This window comes from Vombatus ursinus, unplaced genomic scaffold, assembly GCF_900497805.2.
Source record: "Vombatus ursinus unplaced genomic scaffold, bare-nosed wombat genome assembly UNPS02014772.1, whole genome shotgun sequence".
In the NCBI taxonomy this organism is placed as follows: domain Eukaryota; kingdom Metazoa; phylum Chordata; class Mammalia; order Diprotodontia; family Vombatidae; genus Vombatus; species Vombatus ursinus.
The window spans coordinates 2097671-2116644 of NW_020954550.1; the positions used below are offsets into that span (position 1 = coordinate 2097671).

Sequence of the window (18974 nt, forward strand, 5' to 3'; positions counted from 1 at the left end):
TATTTCTAGATTTGTGTGCACAGAACTTAGAAGGAAAAAGACCTCATGGGCAAATTTCTCTCTCTCTGTGTCTTGTTAACTAACCCTTTTCTGGGAAAAACAATGTGAACCACTCTGGGAAGCTTGCTAAATTTTCTGAAAGATTCTTCCTTTCCCTTTACATTCCTGAACTATGACCAGGTTCAGGGAGTAAGGGGGAAAAACAAATAAGCATTAAGGGAATCTTTCCCCTCAGACTGCATAATGTTTTTACATCATGAACTAATTAGAAACCAAATTTGGGACTAAAATATAAATTCTATACTGTGAATCCCTAAATTGTTGTTTAAATGTTTTATAAAGGCTGAAATATTCTAGCAAATTCTGAGTTAACATTCTTTAGAATTTGTTTTTAAGGGAATTAAGAGTATTCCTCCCACCCCTCTCCCCCAAAATGCTAGAATGACAAATTTATTGTTTTATAGCTAGATAAGAACATCATCTCACTGACTACAGAGACTGGGGCGAGAGAAGGGGGGGGAGTGGGGAGGAGGCAGACAGTGATATCTGTGAAATTTCAGAGGGAAAAAATCTACAATCTTAACACTTTAGAACAGACTTGGCACTTAGAAACTGTCTGCCTGTTGAGTCAATCTGTGCCCTTAGGCTTAGGCCTGGGGGACCAGTTTTGATGCTGTTATAATCATTTCCCTGCTTTTTCCTTTTGTAGCAAATTTCTATAATCATGGCAAGTGGCCAGTATAAGATATAAGCATAAGGCAATTATGTAAGATCTTACTGTTTTCAATCTGAATGTTAGTCATTCCATATCCCAAACAACTAAGTAAATTAGTACTTGGGTTTGTCATCTGCTTGCTAATAGTTATCTAGTCATGTACAAGATTAAGCTCCTGAAATATCTCCTTCTTTCAGAATGCTATGGGAATAAATGGAAAAGATAAAAAACTTGTGAGACAAAGATGTGAATCTATTCATTTGTGAGGTTAAGGTCAGAAACTTCTGTTTTAAGGATAAGAATTTCATTGCAATCAGTCATCTTAGTGGAGAGCAATGTTTGTGTAATCTATTCATGTGAATATGGTTAACAACGAAACCTGTTTTACTAGAGGCAACTCATTTGACATAAATTGTTCCCTGTATATAATTGGGAATTAATTACTTCATATAATCCCATCCTGAGTCTTTTGTTACAATGAAAGTCAGCCTCTTATAAGTTAATTCATTTGTGCAACCATTGAGCCTTGGGGAGTGGAAAGCCTCTACCTATCAAAGAGTGTTGTTACCTATATTTTCATATATAGGATTAGATCCTAATAGCATCTTATCCTCCTGAAGGAATTGGAGTTCACTGGAGTGGAAAACAAGGTTGGGTTTATCCTGTTCATTCAGAACTGAACTTCTCTTATTTGAGTCTGGGATTCAGGTTAAGGTTTGATCCATATCTTTCCCTAGCTTAATTTTGAGCTCTTTACTTTAGTCTTGGACTTTTTTGAGGGAATCCTTAAGGCTAACACCAATGTTTTCCTGCCTTTCCATCTCAATGTGATCTGCCCAAATAGCTCATCTGTTTAGGATGGGAATCTTCCAGGAACGTTCTAAGATAAGTTAATTTTTCATAACCAAAGCAATGTCATCTAGTCACTGTCACTTGGATCCCACTGGTCCACACTGATCCACATTGGATCCGTCCTGGTTTACACATTCCAAACATGTCAGAAGCTAAGCAAGTAGGGGCTAAGAGATGACCTTCATCACCTGAGCAAAGAAGACCTATGAGTGAGATTATTTTTTTGGATGCCTGTGATTTATTGTAACTTTCAGGTTGAATTGGAGTCTCTATCCTCAGAGAGACTCCACTACAAAAGACCTAGCAATGAGGAGCTCTATCCCCAGGTCTGATCTCCAGCTTGAGAGATCTGATGGGCAGGAATAAAGGAAGAGAAAAGGAGCAGTCCCAATAATGTGTCAGGGAAGAAAGAAGCAGAGAAACACAAGGTTTAGGGACAGGCCCACAGTCACAGTCCTGGTGTCTGCCAGGAGAGGAAAGAGAGTCCATTCCATGGAGATGCTGGATTCACACATCCGGCCCTTGCTTTCTACTTTTCCTGAATTATTCCTTGGGTAGTAAGTACAACTGCTTAGTGGTTAGACAGTCCTAGTCAACTAATTATTATGATTTAAGAAAATTTCCTGATACGGGTAGAAAAGAAATAAATAGAACAGGAGAGAGAGAAAAGGAAATAGGTAAGTAAGAGTTCCAGCTTCATGCCAACAAAACAGTTTCTGTTCCCACAGTCCTACTCAGGTCTACCAATCTTAACAGTTACTTCTTTGTGATTAATTTGGAGGAAAGGATTCTTCCTTCCCCTTTGGCAAGAGAGTTGGTCACTCTAAGAGGCTAATGAGGTCAAAGTCTTACCTTGTGATGTACCTCAGTGGTCCTGAGAGATGGCTGGTTCCACCATTGGGAGAGGAGCTCCACTCATCCCACGTCTGACACCAAATTGTTTGGTAATTTCTTGAATAAGGAAGTCCCTGGGAGACTCTCATCCACCAGTGGATCCACAAATTTAGAGAGCCAGACTAAAGAGATAAGACTTAACAATGCAAAGGAAGCTACTCAATGGAAGCAATTTCAACATCTTTTAGGAAATGATACATCCTTATATAGCTATATAGAAGGCAGAATTTAGGTTACGTGATGAACAACATTATGCATCATTTAATCACATCAAAGGAGTATTGTTCTGCCACACATGAAAAGATAATTACTGGTTTTGATGTAGACTTCTACAATAGGAGGCTCAACAGTCCACCGCATCACCAAATTGTTAGAGATTCCAGATTCTGATAAGTTTTGCAGATGGTCTGCTAGAAAGCCCATCCAAAAGTAAAGAAGAAGGTTGCAATTTTAGAAATAAGATTTCCATTTTATTCACAAAATATATTTCTAAATAGTGCATTTTTTCTTCCAAAGATCAAGGAACTGCTTTATCTCCTAAGTAAAGACAGTTTGTAACTCACTCCTGCATCTCACACAGATATGGCAACCACATGTCTGATTTCAAATATTCTATTCCATTGTCCCATAAACCATCTAAATGTCCTGGAAATTCTAATATTTCAGTGAATAGCATCTAAATATGTCAAGTCAGCAAGTATTATAATAAAACATATGGTCACAGAAGATTGAGAGTCACAAGTAGAAGAAACACCATGCTTACTCACTAATCTGTGTTATTTTATGCCTGTCTTATGTTTTATGTAGAGAGATGTTTGTGGAGAGATGTGGAACAAGCCACATTTCTAGCAGTGAAATCCAACAAATAAAGACCACACACACCAAAAGAAAAGCATAGATGCCTTTAGCAACAAAACCAAATTCATTGACTGTACTGATAGGAAAACAATAATTATTATTTCCACTTTCTATAATACTATGGAGTACTATGGAAAGCAAAAGCAACAACTCCAAGACAGTCACTCAAGCCAATAGATTTATAACTCACAACAAGTAGGATGCACACAGAGCATATGTATATGAGTATGGTTAGATTTTACTATAACGGCTTTTTTTATGCAACAAAATCAAAGGAAATGCTCTATTTGGCTACACTAGTGAGGTACAAAAATACATGGGAATATGAAAAAAAGAAAAAGCCCCAAACCTCTCATTCTAAGAAACATCTGCTTTAAAAAGAGATAAATTACATATGGTCCAGAAAATTAACTACAGAAAAGAAATATCTGTTGGAACAGAATAAACAATATCAAGTGCTTCTTCAGAAACATCTTGTTACCCTGAGCCTACTCAGCAAACTCTAGCAGTGCTAGCATTACTGGGAACCAAGATGACAGGTATTTAGGTTCAAAGTCAAATACCTCCATTTTGCTATTTCCTCTCCTTCTGTAGTTCAAAGCTTGAGATGCTCAAAATTACTTCATTACAATTTTTTTATGTTGAAATGAACGCAAATGGCAAAATTTATCTTATTTTTATGTGTGCTTTTAATTCAACTTTATAAAATAAATCTTTTCTGGCCTCCTCCCATACTATAGACTTTCTTAGATGTAAGTAAGCCAGCTGGAACCACCTTACAGATGAGGATGGAAGGCTATCTCACACCAACACTATGGTCAATCAATGAGCCAGCAGTTAGTAAGATCTCACCCTGTGGCAGGCACTGTGGTAGACACCAGGAGACAAAAGAAAGGCAAAAAACATTTCTTGCCATCAAGAAGCTTATATTCAGATGAGAAAGAATCTTGGGCCTGATTTATTATTATTATTATTATTTTTAATAAAACTGCCTGCCTATTTCTCCTTGCCCTGTAGCTAACAAATTAGAGCATCTGGGGAGTCTCTCTGAGCTTGCTTTTAAAGAATCATGATGATTTCTAAGTGTTTTTGAAAGACTAGATCATTCACAGACATTCTGTAACTAGTTCTGGTTGGCTAAACCACAGGGTTGGGAAGAGACTTTTTCAATTGGCTGCATAGCCACAACTATGCGCATATCCAACAGGCCTGGGTCAGCACTGAATGTCTCTTTTTAATTCATTCAATGACTCCTTGCCCCATCCCCCACCACCCAGATCATGGAAGAGACCATGTTGTAAAGCCATGGTGGTCCCAAGAAACAAGCCTTGGTCTTTGGCCTTATTTATTGTTCCTTTCCATTATGTGTGAAGCAAGTAGAGTCTCTGACAGTAGGAGTTTCCAAAAGTTGAGAGCAATCCACAGGATTCTGGGACTCAGAATACAAACTAGGTTTTGCATCAATGCCCCAAGGAGCTAGAAGCAACCTTTGGAAGTGACCTTTAGGGTTCTAGGCCCCTGATAGCTGAGACAGCTTGGTGGAGTTGATGCTATGTAGGAACTGGGCTAAGTTTTGAGCTTATTTTCCAGACACCAAATTGGTGCAGGGAAGAGCACTGACTATTATAGGGGAAAATGTGCATTTGTTCTTACTCTATCTTGGAAGTAAATATCCCTCTGTAAAAGCTAATTGATATTAAATGGAACCGTCCTGCTAGTCACTGGTTGGGAGCAATACAGCTAGAGGAAGCTTAAAATGATAGAAGTAAAGAAGAGAAATAGATCCCAACCCCTCAGAGGGGTGACACTTCCAGTCTAATGTGGTGGAGTCATCCAATCACACAAAAGAGACCGAAACAAGATTCCTTGTTGAATAAGGAATTTTCATAAAAGTGCTGGAACAAATTGAAAAATTCTTTGAAGGTTTGATTTTCTCTGTGGGAATCCCAAACCCACTTTTTCGTTAAGATTTTTGCCAGGTCAGCTACTAATATTAACTTAATAAGTGCAAAGTAATACTTTTCAGAAATGACAGGGAGGAAAAGATTCTCATACCATATGTCCTGAACTGGAGTTCCAGTCACAGGATAAACTAAAATGATTTAATATTAAGGAGCATTTGGGAGATTTCAAGTTGCAACAGGCTAACCTACCACTTGAATTATTAAAAAAAAAAAAAGAGAGGGGTAGCAAAAGGTTACACAACCACCTGAATTTGGGGGTAAAAAGGGAAAAAAGATGACTTTAATAGAATGAGATGAAGCGCAATGGTAGCAAATTTGGAAGTTCACAAGTCATGGGGAGGGGGTGCTGTAGAGAGGTGGGAAACTCATGTCTATAATTTTTTTGAGGACTTTCTCTAGAACTCCAAAGTAAAAAAATAAAATAAAATAAAATCCAACAAATTCACAAAGCTAAGAGGTCTTTTCTATCGGAGGCAACGCCTTTCAGCTCAAGGACATGGATTCAAATCCCACCTCTGACCTTTTTACTCCCAGTATGAATATGAACAATTCACTTATATCTCCTTGGACCTCAGTTTCCACATCTGTCAAAGGAAGCGATTGGGCTAGATAAACCTCTGAGGGTCTCCGTTTCAGCTCTGGATCTAAGATTCTGGGCTCTGTTTCCTTCCACCACCAAAAAAGTAAAATGTGTTATTAATTAATAGCTGGATTTACTGACACAAGTCCAGCCACCCTCCTGTTGTAACTGACAAGAGTACAGGGGAGACGGAGGCGGGCAGGCAGGCGGATCCCCCAGGGTCACGGAACGCTACAGATTCTCCACCCAGGAGGAATCTGGTGGCAAGTTCCACAATTGAGGCTAGTTTCCAAAACCAGAGGCCCATGTTCTCTTCAGTTGCGTACGGTCCTGGGACTTGGTTTCGCTTTCCTCTGCTTGGCCCTCGGCCAAGGCCATTCATCTCTCTACTGGGACTGCGGGCAGGCTAGACAGGCTAGACCGCCTAGACCGCTCTATCCTCCCCCACCTTCACCCGGCGGATCCCCGGGAATCCAGAGAGTAGGGAAGTGGTCGGGCGGCGCAAAAGTTTTCAATCTAAGAGCAACGAGGAAGCATCTGCAGTGTGCCATTGGGAAACAACGGCGGAAATGCAACCGCTACTAGCCTTCGGGAGAGCACCTTCTTATCCCCGTAAAGTCAAGACTAACTCGGAGCAAAAGACATGAACAAATCCAGGGGCTACCCTTCATCTCGGATTTCCCGCCAACCCCCAGTAAACGACAACCACCACTAGAGCAACAGCATAATTCAATGCAACTTAATAAACATTTATTAAGTGCCTACTACGTGCCAAGCACCCTACCCCTGGGCCGGAGAAACGAAGCCAGAAATGCCAACAGTTACTCATTAGGAAACCTGAGACTAACTGGGAACAAAAGTGAAGAACAAATCCCAGGGCCAGGCTTGCAAGCATACCAGATTTTCCACTGAACCACTTATTCTATTCAAGCCCCCGCCAACAACTACAGGAACAAGAACAATTCAACTCAATTAAAGAAATATGTATCTGGCGACTACAACGAGCCAGGCATGGTACATTCAAACCTGGGGAAGCTACGACTAATTAAAAGCAAAAAACAAGTCCCTGCCCTCGAGCAACAATACAATGACAACAGGGACAACAAAAATCTGAAACAAAAAGCAAACCCCATCCAGCTTTGCAACCCATTTCTGGGCTTCCGGATCCCGAAAGAAACGGCGTCCCCGGACCCACCTGGCCCCTCGCGGGCTGCTCGCTCCCTTTGGCGCGAAGTCGGCAGGCCTCGGCGCGATGGAACGCTGGCGACCCGGGGTTCTCTCATCCAGCCTCGCAGACATCTTGTTCTGGCAAGCCCTGGGCATCCTGTGCTGGGCTGCCCTGGGCCCCCCGCCCCTTAAAGACGCAGCGCTGCATTCCCTAGTCTGGTCGGGACGCGAGGAAGTGAATCGCAGACCCTCCTTATGTCAAAAGACAAATCATTAACAAAATATTGAAGCCCAGGATCAGTGTTAGAATGACCCGCTGCAGGTGTTCATTAGCTTAAAAGAGAAAAAGCGGATTTGCTTTTTTTTTTCAAAACGAAAACTTTTTTTTTAAAAAATGTGATCTGCCAAGACCTGAATTCCCAGGTCTGTTTCTCCTGGACTGTTGGCTTCTCTGAGTGGGAGGCGCATTGATGTTTTGAAGGGGAAATGCCAGCAGTCACAACCGCTGGAGTCAGAACTTACAACCTGTTGCAGTGTAATATCAACTGGTGTGTGTTGTTTTTAGTCTGGATTTCTGTGTTTGAGAAGTTGTGATTATTAGTATCATTATTACTACTCTCTTAGCATCGTTAGCATAATCAACCACAACAATAATAGGGGAGCGCCTTTATGCAGCTTTTTATGGTTGACAAAACACTTTAACCATGCTCTGGAATTGTCTTGTATATGCAGATTTATGTACATGTTGGGCTCTCCATTACAATGTAAGTTCCTCGAGAGCCTCAATTGTTTTTGCATTTCCTCGTATCCCCAGAGGTGCGTAATAATGTTGGTTGCTCGGTTGATTCTGACAGCAACTTGTTGTAAAAGACCGGAACTCTGACTGATTATAGTCAAAGTAAGGGGGTTGGGAAGGATAAATGGAACCAGAGCTGAACGATGAACCAGGAAGAACAAGGAGAGGTTGAAAGACTAAAGCTCTCAGAGCAAATCTCAACCTCCTTAAGCACTTGTGTGCTAGATGGGCAGCTAGATGGCGCCATAGTGCACAAAGCTCTGAAGATGAACCCATATCTACATGAGTTTAAACCTAGCCCCGGAAACTTAGTAGCTGTGGACCGTGGGCAAGTCATTTAACCCTGATTGCCTCAGTTTTCTCACCAGTAAAATGAACTGGAGAAGGAAATGGCAAACCACTCCAGTATCTCTGCAAAGAAAACCCCAAATGGGGACATGAAAAGTTGGACGCGACTGAACAACAGTAACAACATGTGCCAGTTGCTGGAGATAACAAATAAAGGAATATCATCTACCCAGGTCACTGAAGTCGTACTTCAGTCCTTAAAACGTTAGAACATAAGTCTACTTTTAAAGTTTTTACAGCCAAGGGATGAATCATACCATTGCCCTTATAATGAGGCATATGACAATAAGGAAAGGATTAGTTTTAGCTATTTTAGAAATCAAAAGCAACCTACTTGCCTGCGTTTGGTATTTTTCTTTCTTTCTTTTTTTTTTTGCAAGGCAATTGGGGTTAAGTTACTTGCCCAGGGTCACACAGCTAGTAAGTGTCAAGCCGGAGTCCGGATTTGAACTCAGGTCCTTCTGACTCCGGGACCAGTGCTGTATCCATTGCACCACCTAGCTGCCCCAAGTTTAGTATTTTTCAAAACTGGCACTTACAGCTACAAGCAACGAGTTGAAAAATTAAAAATAATAAGCATTAAGAATGAGCCTTATTAATTAACACTTCAATTGATCCTTGATTTCATCAGTTGAGGTGTAACAAGAATCATCTGGCCCAGTCTAAAGAATTTTTAGTCAGATCTGGGCTTCTACCTCTGTAGATAATAATAATAATAGTAATAATAATAATAACAACTACTAGCATTCATATATCATTTTAAGGCTTGAAAGGCTTTACAAATATTATCTCATTTGATCATCACAATAACCCTTTGAGGTAGGTGCTATTCTTATACCCATTTTACAGATGAGAAAACTGAGAGATGTCTTAGTTTGAGTAGGAGGATCGCGATGACCAAGAAATCAATCTTTCACTCCCCTGTCTTAGAGAAGGCTATTTGGCCGGAATAAAATCTCTCTGTCCCACATTAAATATTTGAAGTCTAAAGACACGATTCTCTTTTGATGTTCAGGATAGGAGCCACTTTCTGGGGTCACTTGGGAGAGGTAGAGAAGTAGTTCCTTGGTGGGGGGTGGGGTAACAGACAACTTCATCTCTGCCAGTTTAGCTCCCCTCCCACTAAATGCTTATTACATAGATATCAAGGCAACGTGTTTATAAAGGCAAGCAGCAAAAGAGTAATTAGGAGTTGAGGTCACAGAACACACAGGTGTCTGGGAGGCTTCTGCAGCTCAGAAGAGAAGGCTCTCACTCAAGAAATCCACTCTTAGCAGTCTCTAGAGATGAAAGCACCAAAGTCCAGGGACATGTTTGGTGCTGGCTTCTCCTTAGATGGATACAGCTTCAGGGGGCCTCCTGTTCAACATTCAGAGTTGACCCCTTCTTTCTTCTTGCTGCATTTCTTTCCTCTGCTTCTCTCTCCCAAAAGTGTCTTAGCCAATCAGGAATCATGTACATCTTCCTGCAACATCATGGGACTGTCTTTCAGGGTAGTGCCAAGCTTTAGTGGGGTCAGGACTATGTGGGTACTCCATTCAACTGTCCATATTGTTTTCTTATTCTGTGCTAGTCTTGTTCGTGACCTCCCATAATTCCTCTATAGAGTATCTGTAACAGGGGCTCCCGACCTGGGATGTGGACCTACCTTTTAAGGGATATGAGAAACTTGTCAAGGGGGTTGGGGAAATATTTGGTAAATGATGATGATAGCTAGCATTTCTATGATGCTAAAGTTTGCAATGCGCTTTTCATGTCATCTTATTTGATCTTTCCAATAACCCTGTGAGGGGGCTGTTATTTTTATCCCTACCTTACAAATGAGAACTGTGAGGCTGGGAGAGCCTTGTCCAGGGTCACATAGCTAGTCAGTGTCTGAGGTAAGATTTGAACTCCGGCCTTCCTGACTCCAAGTCTGGCACTCTGTCCACTGTGCCATCTAGCTGTTTCACATCAATACCTAACACAAGGCCATGCCTTCTGTGGTGGGGCTTTGCTTTGCGCTTGCCCAGATCACTGAACATGGAGACACTGAAATGGGAGATCCCGGAGACCAGCTTCTAGAAGGCATTCTTCTATGTTCTCCTACCACATGGGTGTTTACCAGCCTCTTTCCATTTCTTGTGCAACCGGGACAGGCTGTGTCTTTAAACCTTTAGACGAGGGCATTCTCTCTTTCCAGTAGTGCCCAAGGAGGGGTGAAAGTCTTGTCATCAGCCATAGAGACACCATGAACTGCCTGGGTCAGGTGAAGCTACCTCCCCTCTCCTCCTTTTAGGCCCTGTGTCCTAGAGAAACTGGCTTGGAATTTGGTCTGTTTTGTTTGCTCTTTTCAGTTCTAGGCATGGGCAGTAAAGTCACTGGACCCTGACTTGAGCCATGGAAACCTTGGAGGCAACACTCCAGGCTAGATGTTGCTGCCGGCCCAGCAAGGAAGCCCTGAGATGCCAGGGTGTTGGGACACAAGCCCTAGGGTTGGACTTGCAGCTTGGTGGGCCCATGCTGCACAGGAACTGAGGTAAGCTGTGAACCTAATCCTCTTCTCTTCCCCAGAGACTGAAGTGACAAAGGGGGAGATTGTGCCCCTACTTGTTGGAGGGGGGAAATGATTGTATATTTGTTCACCTTTGAAAGGAATATTCCTTTGTGAAAATTAATCTGTTAAGTGGTGAAATGGAACTGGAGGATGGGGGCATCCCTAAAATTGGGGGAAACACCATTGATGATAGCTTCATCCAATGGCAAAAACACTAGACCAAAGCACTGGGGAAGCATGAAATATAACCCACCTGGCCTTCCAGCAATGGAATCAGGATAATCATTGTTATCAAGGAGGGTATAGGCACCTCATCGACTCATTCAGTCCAACCTACTCTCACACTAGCAGATTTAGAATTCCAGAGAAATACCACCACCATAAAATTTTCTCAGGATCCTAGGAATCACCTTATTAAAAGGAAATATAGTTCCTTACTCACCACTCTAGCTCAACCCTCTATTTAGACATTTTTATTTAGACAATCATCTACTCACAACTATTATACTTCTAGAATTTAAAATTAAACACAGCAATGAGGCGAAAGAAATAATATCATAGGTACTCATATTTTTAAATTTTGTTCTTATTTTCAGTTCAGTTTTATTTTCCCATTCTCTTTTTCCACACACCCCTCCCAGAAGGCAAGAATTACAATATTCATTGTACATTTACACTTATGCAGAACATATTTCTGCGTTAGCCATGTTCTGAATTTTAAAAGCAAGAAAAATAAAGGAAAAAATACACTTCAATCTGTACTCTTGAGTCCATCAGTTGCCTATATAGAGGTGGATAAAATTTTATATCATGAGTCTTTTGGAGTTGTGGTGGATTATTGTATTGATGAAAGTTACTAAGTCTTTCAGAGTTGATTATCCTTGCAACATTGCTCTTACTGTGAAGATTGTTTTCCTGGTTCTGCTCACTTCACTTTGTATCAGTTCATATAGGTCTTCCATGGTTTCTGAAATCATCCCCTTCATCATTTCTTACATCAAAATAGAGGTATTCACTTTAGCAAGTGCATACATAAGATACATCATTACCCATTTATAAACCTGGGTAACATTTTTACACCCATGTTTCTTCTCAATATTTGTGGAGATGTTGGGCAAACACTTAAAGGAACATGGAAGGGAAGCATGAGGGAAGAAAACTCAGATGTTTGGGGTAATTCAGAACTCTGGAATTCAAGCTTTGACATCACTGGCCAGTTGAGTGACATCTGAACCACACAAAACCACTCCTCTACTAGATAATATTGGCCGAGAATGGCCAAGTTTATCAATCCTCTGGGCCATACAAACCAGGCACCAGCCATTTACATACCCTCATCTGGATGCCAGGTATTGTCCAAAAACAATGGAGCTCACAGTAAACATCTCAGATTGATTCTGTGGGCACCTCAACCTCCACCCCGCCTGCCTTTCGTATGCAGCAAAGTAGATGCAGTACCTTTCTTTCCCCATTTTACTTCCCTCTTTCAAACCTGAGAGTCAGACAATAACAAAATAAATATTTCAGAAAGTTCGCCTCTCCTTAGCTTTAGGTAAACTTGATAACAGTGGCTAAAGCTGCTGCTGTCATTCAGCCAATTAGGAACTAGCAGCCAAAACCTTCTAGTGAGCTAACTGCTCTCTGTTGGTCTCTTCAAACAGTTCCAATAAACTGACCACCTATGGTTTTTTCCATCTTCCAACAGATTCTTTCTTCATTAGCCTCAGTCTCTTCTTATCTCCTATTCCTCTTATATTTTTCAATGACTTAAATCAAAGCCTCCTTGTATTGTCAACCTACAATTAAAAAGGTAACGACATGACTAATATGGAAATGTTTTACATGAATGCACATGTTATAAATGATATTGGATTGCTTACCGTCTCAGGGAGGGAGGAAGGGATAGAACTTGGAACCCAAAACTTTTTAAAAAATGTTTTAAAAATTGTTTTAACATGCAATTGGGGGAAAATAAAATATAAATACAATAAATCAGTCACCTTTCTAGAAAATAATGATTAAAAATTCATATTTCTATGGAAAAAAGTATCAACTCCCCAATTCCCCCTCATTTTCTTGGCTCTGATCCTCTCTGGATTTTCTTCTTCTGTTCCCAAATGGGAAATTTATTCCTCCCCTTTTCCCTCCCTCTTTCAAGCCCTGCCCCCCTTCAACTCTATGTGTTAGCTTCCTGAATTAGAATGTAAACTCTTTTTTTACTAATTTATTTTGATTTATCAATAATCACTTCCATATGCTTTTGAGTTTAAAATTTTTCTTCCCCTTCCTCCCCACCACCCTCCTCAAGACGGCCACACAATCTGATATAGGCTATACATTTACATAAAATGTAAACTCTTGAGGTTAAGGACTGCCTTTCTTTTTGTTTGTTCTTGTATTTCCAGTCCTTAGCATGGTGCCTGACCCATAGTAAACAGTCAGTTCAGTCAATAAACATTTGTTAAGCACCTACTATGTGCCAGGCACCATGCTAAGTGCTGGAGATAAAGGTAAAAGACAGTTTTTGCTCTCAAGGATCTTTCATGGGAGAAACAACACACAAACAACTATGGACAAACTGTATTTATGTATATATATATATGTGTGTGTGTGTGTGTGTGTGTATGCACACATACTATCTATATACATATATATGTATGTATGTATATGATAAATTTGAAATAATCAACAGAAGGAAGGTATGACTAAGGTACTAAGGTACTCTTAAGGCAGACTGGGAAAGGATTCCTGTAAAAGATGGGGTTTTAGCTGAGTCTTGAAGAAAGCTAAGAGAAGCCAGGAGGTGGAGATGAGGAGGAAGAGCATTCCAGATATGAAGGAAATATTGGAGTTTATTGAGTGAGGGGCAACTTGGCAAGACCTGTGATTTGGGGGAAATCACTTTGACAGCTGAGTGAAAGAAGGATTGGAGTGGGGAGAAATCTGGCAGGGAAACCGAACAGCAAGCTATTGCAATAGTTCAGCTGTGTGATGGTGAGTGCGTGTATGAGGGTGGTGGCAGTGGTAGAGGAGAGAAGGGGGCATATTCGAGAGATGTTATGAAGGTAAAATGAATAGACCATGGAAACATTGGATATGAGGGGTGAGAGATTGAGGAATTGAGGATGGCACCTAGCTTTCAAGCCTAGGTGATTAGAAGGATGGTGATGCTTTTGTCAGTGATAGGCAAGTTAGAAAGAGGGAAGAGTTTGGAGGGAAAAAGAACGGGTTCCGTTTGGTACATTTTGAATTTAAGATGTCTCCAGGACATCCTGTAGACATTTAAGATGTCTAAAAGGCAGCAAGATGGTACAGTGGATAAAGTATTGAGCCTGGAGTCAGGAAGCCTCATCTTGCTGAGTTCAAATGTGACCTTAGACACTTACTAGCTGTGTGATCCTGGGAAAGTGACTTAACCCTGTTTGCCTCAGTCCTTCATCTATTAAATGAGCTGGAGAAGGAAATGGTAAGCCACCCCAGTATCTCTGCCAAGAAAACCACAAATGGGGTTGTTGTGGTTTCATGATGTGTTATGGCAGGACTGTCTCAAAGAATTCCGAGTCAGACCACCTCTACTCCAAGCATAAGCATTTATTGAAGATTGACGCTCCTCAGAAGAGGGGTAGATTCCAAAACAAACCAGCAACTTAGTAAGATAACACAGACAAACTTATAGTGTAATGATGCTGATTACACCATAGAAATTATGAATATTAAAAAGGCAGGAGGGATTTGTTAAGAGACAAGGTAATGAGGAGGGGTCCCTTCTATGTTTCGATGGTCAAACATCCTGGTCATGCTGCTTTCTGATTGGCTAGTTATTGTGGTTCTATCTGACCAAGACAGATAGTTAGGTATTGTAGTCCTGTCTTGGGCTAAATGGATGATGCAACTGTGGTTGGGTACAAGGTCACACCTGTTCAAATATGTGAATTGGATCTGGGAGCAGTGGCTAGCTAGGGGCAGTAGCTATATTGAGTCTGGGGGCCTGAGGTGTCATTAAAGCCAGATTGTGTGGTTAAATCAGGACGTGCCTGCTATTCAGTGGGGCCCATAAAGAAGTTAGAATGTTGGGTCTGGGGGCTGCTTTATTAGGATTCCATCAGGATAATATGATAGGACCAGCATTTTCCAACCCCTAACCCTATGTAATCCCATCTTCCTTCACACAACTCCCTCTCCCCATATAACCTGATTGGCCTCAGCCACACGGAGTCTGTGCCTCTCAGACTTGATGGGAGCCTGAGACCATTTGAGTCAACATACCTTGATGATTTACTGAATAGATGACACAGGGTCATGTAATCACCTTTTGCCCGGAATTGCCTATTATGGGTTAGGTGATGCAAAGTGATCCCTCTAACAAGATGAGTAGAGCACAGGAGGCTTCTGTTGCTAAACAGAAATGGTAGATTAGAAATCATGCTTGCCTGAGTCCTTCTGATGTTAGTGATTTTCACAAATAGTTGGTGACTATACCATTGGAGGCAAATTTCCAGGTACTGGACTGAAGGCTTCAGGAGCCAAGTGGTTTCCCATCTATAAAGAGCTGGCTCCTGAGAAATGCCATTTTGTCTGGTTAATAGATGCTTCTGCAAGGTAGGCATGCATAACCGGACTTCAGCAGTGACTAATATGATAACAAGGGTGTAGGGTAATTTCTTCCAGTTGGCTAAGCACCAGGCTACATAACCAACAAGCAAAATTAGACCTAATTAAAAAAGATAATCAGGGAAACTACATTTTGCTAAAAGGTACTACAGTCAATGAATTAATATGAATACTGAAAATATATGCACCAAATGTAAGAGCATCCAAATTCTTAAAGGAAAAGTTAAATGTGTTATAAGAGGAAATAGACAGTAAAACTATATTAGTGAGGGACCTCAATTTACTCCTTTCAGACTTAGATAAATCTAACCATAAAATAAATAAGGACAACTTTTAGGAGAGAAATACAATTTTAGAAAAGTTAGATGTGATAGACCTCTGGAGAATGTAGAATAAGGACAGAAAGGAGTATACCTATTTCCTCAGCTGTGCATGGTGCCATAAAAACTGAGCATGTATTAGGGCATGAAAACCTGACAAACAAATGTAGAAAAGCAGAAATATTAAATGCATCTTTTTCTAATAATAATGACATAAAATTATGTTCAATAAAATCCTTGGAAATATAGATTAAAAGTTAATTGGAAAATAAATAACTTAATCCCAAAGAATGGGTAAATCAAAGAAAAAATCATAGAAATAGTAATTTCATTAAAGATGACAATAATGAGACAACATATCAAAATCTGTGAGACGTAGCCAAAGCAATACTTCAGGGAAAATTTATATCTCTGAACATTTATTCCAATAAAAGAGAGAAAGAACAGATCAATAAATGGGGAATTCAACTGAGAAAAATGCTTATTTTCTTATTATATTGATAACCAATTTTATATATGGGACTCAAAGATCCTCCTTTTCCTTGCTCATCCAAAGCCCAGTCTCTCAAAAATTCACCCCACCCAGAACCCTCACATCTAGTTTGTAACCTCACCAGTGTTATGCTCAGGTAGGACTGGGTGGAGAATAGATTCTGTTGTTTAGATAGCTAGAGGCAGAATGAGCTGGTAAAGTGCTGACCTGATCAGGGCCACCATTTCCCATTCCCTCATTAGAAAAAACCCACCTCTCCTTATAATATTTATCCTTTCATTAATTGTTAACCAATCAGAGCTGATTCTCACCCTCAGGGCCACCCCCTTTTCCAAAGACATTTAAACATTTAATGGCCTCCATACAGGATCTTTGATTATGAGAGAGAACCACTGACTTCAATTTATTGATTATCTGCTAGCTTAATTCATAAGCTGATTATTAATTGTCCAGAAGCTATGTCTCTCAGACTTTTCATTCACTTCACAACTAAAAAAAAAATCTAGAAAAACAACAAATTAAAATCCCCAATTAAATACTAAAACAGAAATCCTGAAAATCAAAGGTGAAATTAACAAAATTGAAAGTAAAAAAAATCCCATTGAACTAATAAATAAAACTAGGAAATGTATTTTTTGAAACAAGCAATAACATAAATAAGCCATTAATTCATTTGATTTTTTAAAAAGAAAGAAAATCAAATTATCAGTATCAAACATTAAAAAAGATGAATTCAAAACAGTTGAAGAAGAAATAAAAGCAATTATTAGGGGCTATTCTGCCCAACTATATACTAATAAAATCAACAACCCAAATGAAGATGGATGAATATTTACAAAAATATAAATTGTCCAGATTAACAGAAGAGGAAATGAAATATTTAATAGCCCTATCTTAGAAAAAGAAATTGAACAAATGATAATTGAACCCCCTAAGGAAAAAAAACAAAAATAAAACAACCCAGGACCAGATGAATTTACAAGTGATTTTTACCAAACTCTTAAAGAACAATTACTTTCAAAACTTCATAAACTGTTTGCAAAAAATAAATTTTTAAAAAAAGTCCTATTGCATTCCTTCACATGCATTCACATGATCTTGAATCACATGAATCACAAACATGATCTTGATACCTTGATATATTGAAACCAGAGAGTGCCAAAACAGAGAAAGAAAACTATACACCAATAGTTCCCTAATAAATATTGATGCAAAAATTTTTTAAAAAAATACTAGCAAGGAGATTACAGCAATATATCACAAAGATCATACATTGTGATCAGACTAGATTTATTCCAGGAATGCAGAGCTGGTTCAATGTGAGGAAACTTATGAGTGTGATTGACCATTTCAATAACAAAAAAACCAAAAATCTTGATACGGGAAAAGATTTTGATAAAATATGCTATCCATTCTTGTTAACAAACATTAGAAAGCACAGAAAAAAATGGAGCTTTCCTTAAAATTATAATCAATGTCTATAAAAAACCAAGAACAAACATTATCTATAATGGAGCTATACCTTTCCAATAAGATCAGCAGTGAAGGAAGGATGTTCATTATCACCTTGATTATCCAATATCATACTAGAAATGATAGCTATCACAGTAAGACAAGAAAAAGAAATGGAAGGAATAAACATAGGCAATAAGGAAACAAAACTATCGCTTTTTACAGATGATATGCTGGTTTACTTAGAGGACCCTAGAGAGTCAACCAAAAAAGTAATCAAAACAGTTAACAACTTCAGCAAAGTTGCAGGATATAAAATAAAAATACATGAATAATTAGCATTTCTGTATATTACCATGCTTGCCCAGGTTCTGTATAAGGGACAATGCTCTTGAATTTTCCCAGTCACCAATGGAGGTGAGCAGGGCTGTCTATTTGCTCCCATGCTTTTTAGCATGAGGTTGTTGGACACTTTCAGTGAGGACAAAAACAGTATCAAAATCAGCTACCGCATTGATAGTAAATTATTTAACTTGAAAAGGCTACAAACCAAGACTAAAGAGGAGGGAGAGTTGGTGCATGAATTTTTTTGTTCACAGATGATCATGCATTCAGTGCTGCCTCTGAGGCTGACATGCCACAAAGTATGCATCAATTCTTTGCTGCTTGTGCTAATTTTGGCCTAACAACACCAAAAAAAAACTCAGGTTCTGTACCAGCCAGTACCACACTGTCTATACATGAAACCACTGATTACAGTAAATGGAGAAATTTTGGATACTGTGCATAAGTTCACTTACGTTGGCAGAACACTTTCCAGGGATGTACACGTAGATGATGAGGTTGACACATGCATTGCCAGAGCTAGCTCAATGTTTGGGAGGTTCCAAAGAAAAGTGTGGGAAAGAAGAGGCATTAACTGCACCAAACTGAAGATCTGCAGAATCATTGTGCTGACCTCATTGTTGTATGACTGTGAAACCTGGACAGTCTACCAGCGCCATGCCAGGAAACTGAATCGCTTCCACTTGTATTGTCTTAGGGAGATTCTGAGGATCACCTGGCAAGATAAGATACTGGATACAGAGGTCCTTTCTTGAGCTAAACTGCCAAGCATTCAAACTCTACCATAGAGAGTGCAACTCTGATGGGCTGGCCACGTTGTTGGAACGCCAAATGTATACTTGCTTAAAAGACTTATTTTATGGAGAACTCACACAAGGCGAGCACTCACATGGAGGTCAGAAGCATCAATACAAGGACACTCTTAATATCTCTTTGGAATCAATTGTGAGATATGGGAGACACTGGCACAGCACCATCCAGCAGGGTGTGCCCACATCAAAGAAGGTGCTGAACTCTATGAGCAAAGTAGAATTGCAGTAGCT

The 18974-nt window shown here is 39.9% G+C and overlaps 1 protein-coding gene across 4 annotated transcripts in view; it reads right to left on the reverse strand.

Moving 5' to 3' along the window:
• Positions 1-7209, reverse strand: part of ZBED3 (zinc finger BED-type containing 3) — a 118585-nt gene extending 111376 nt beyond the window's left edge. Inside the window, exon 1 of one of the 4 annotated variants that reach the window (XM_027863588.1) lies at positions 7059-7207. The gene's annotated coding sequence lies outside the window, so the exon portion shown is untranslated. Of the gene's footprint in view, positions 1-7058 lie in introns of all 4 variants that reach the window. The other 3 variants (XM_027863587.1, XM_027863589.1, XM_027863590.1) reach the window with 3 other exon arrangements.
• Between the last annotated feature and the right edge of the window lie 11765 nt (positions 7210-18974).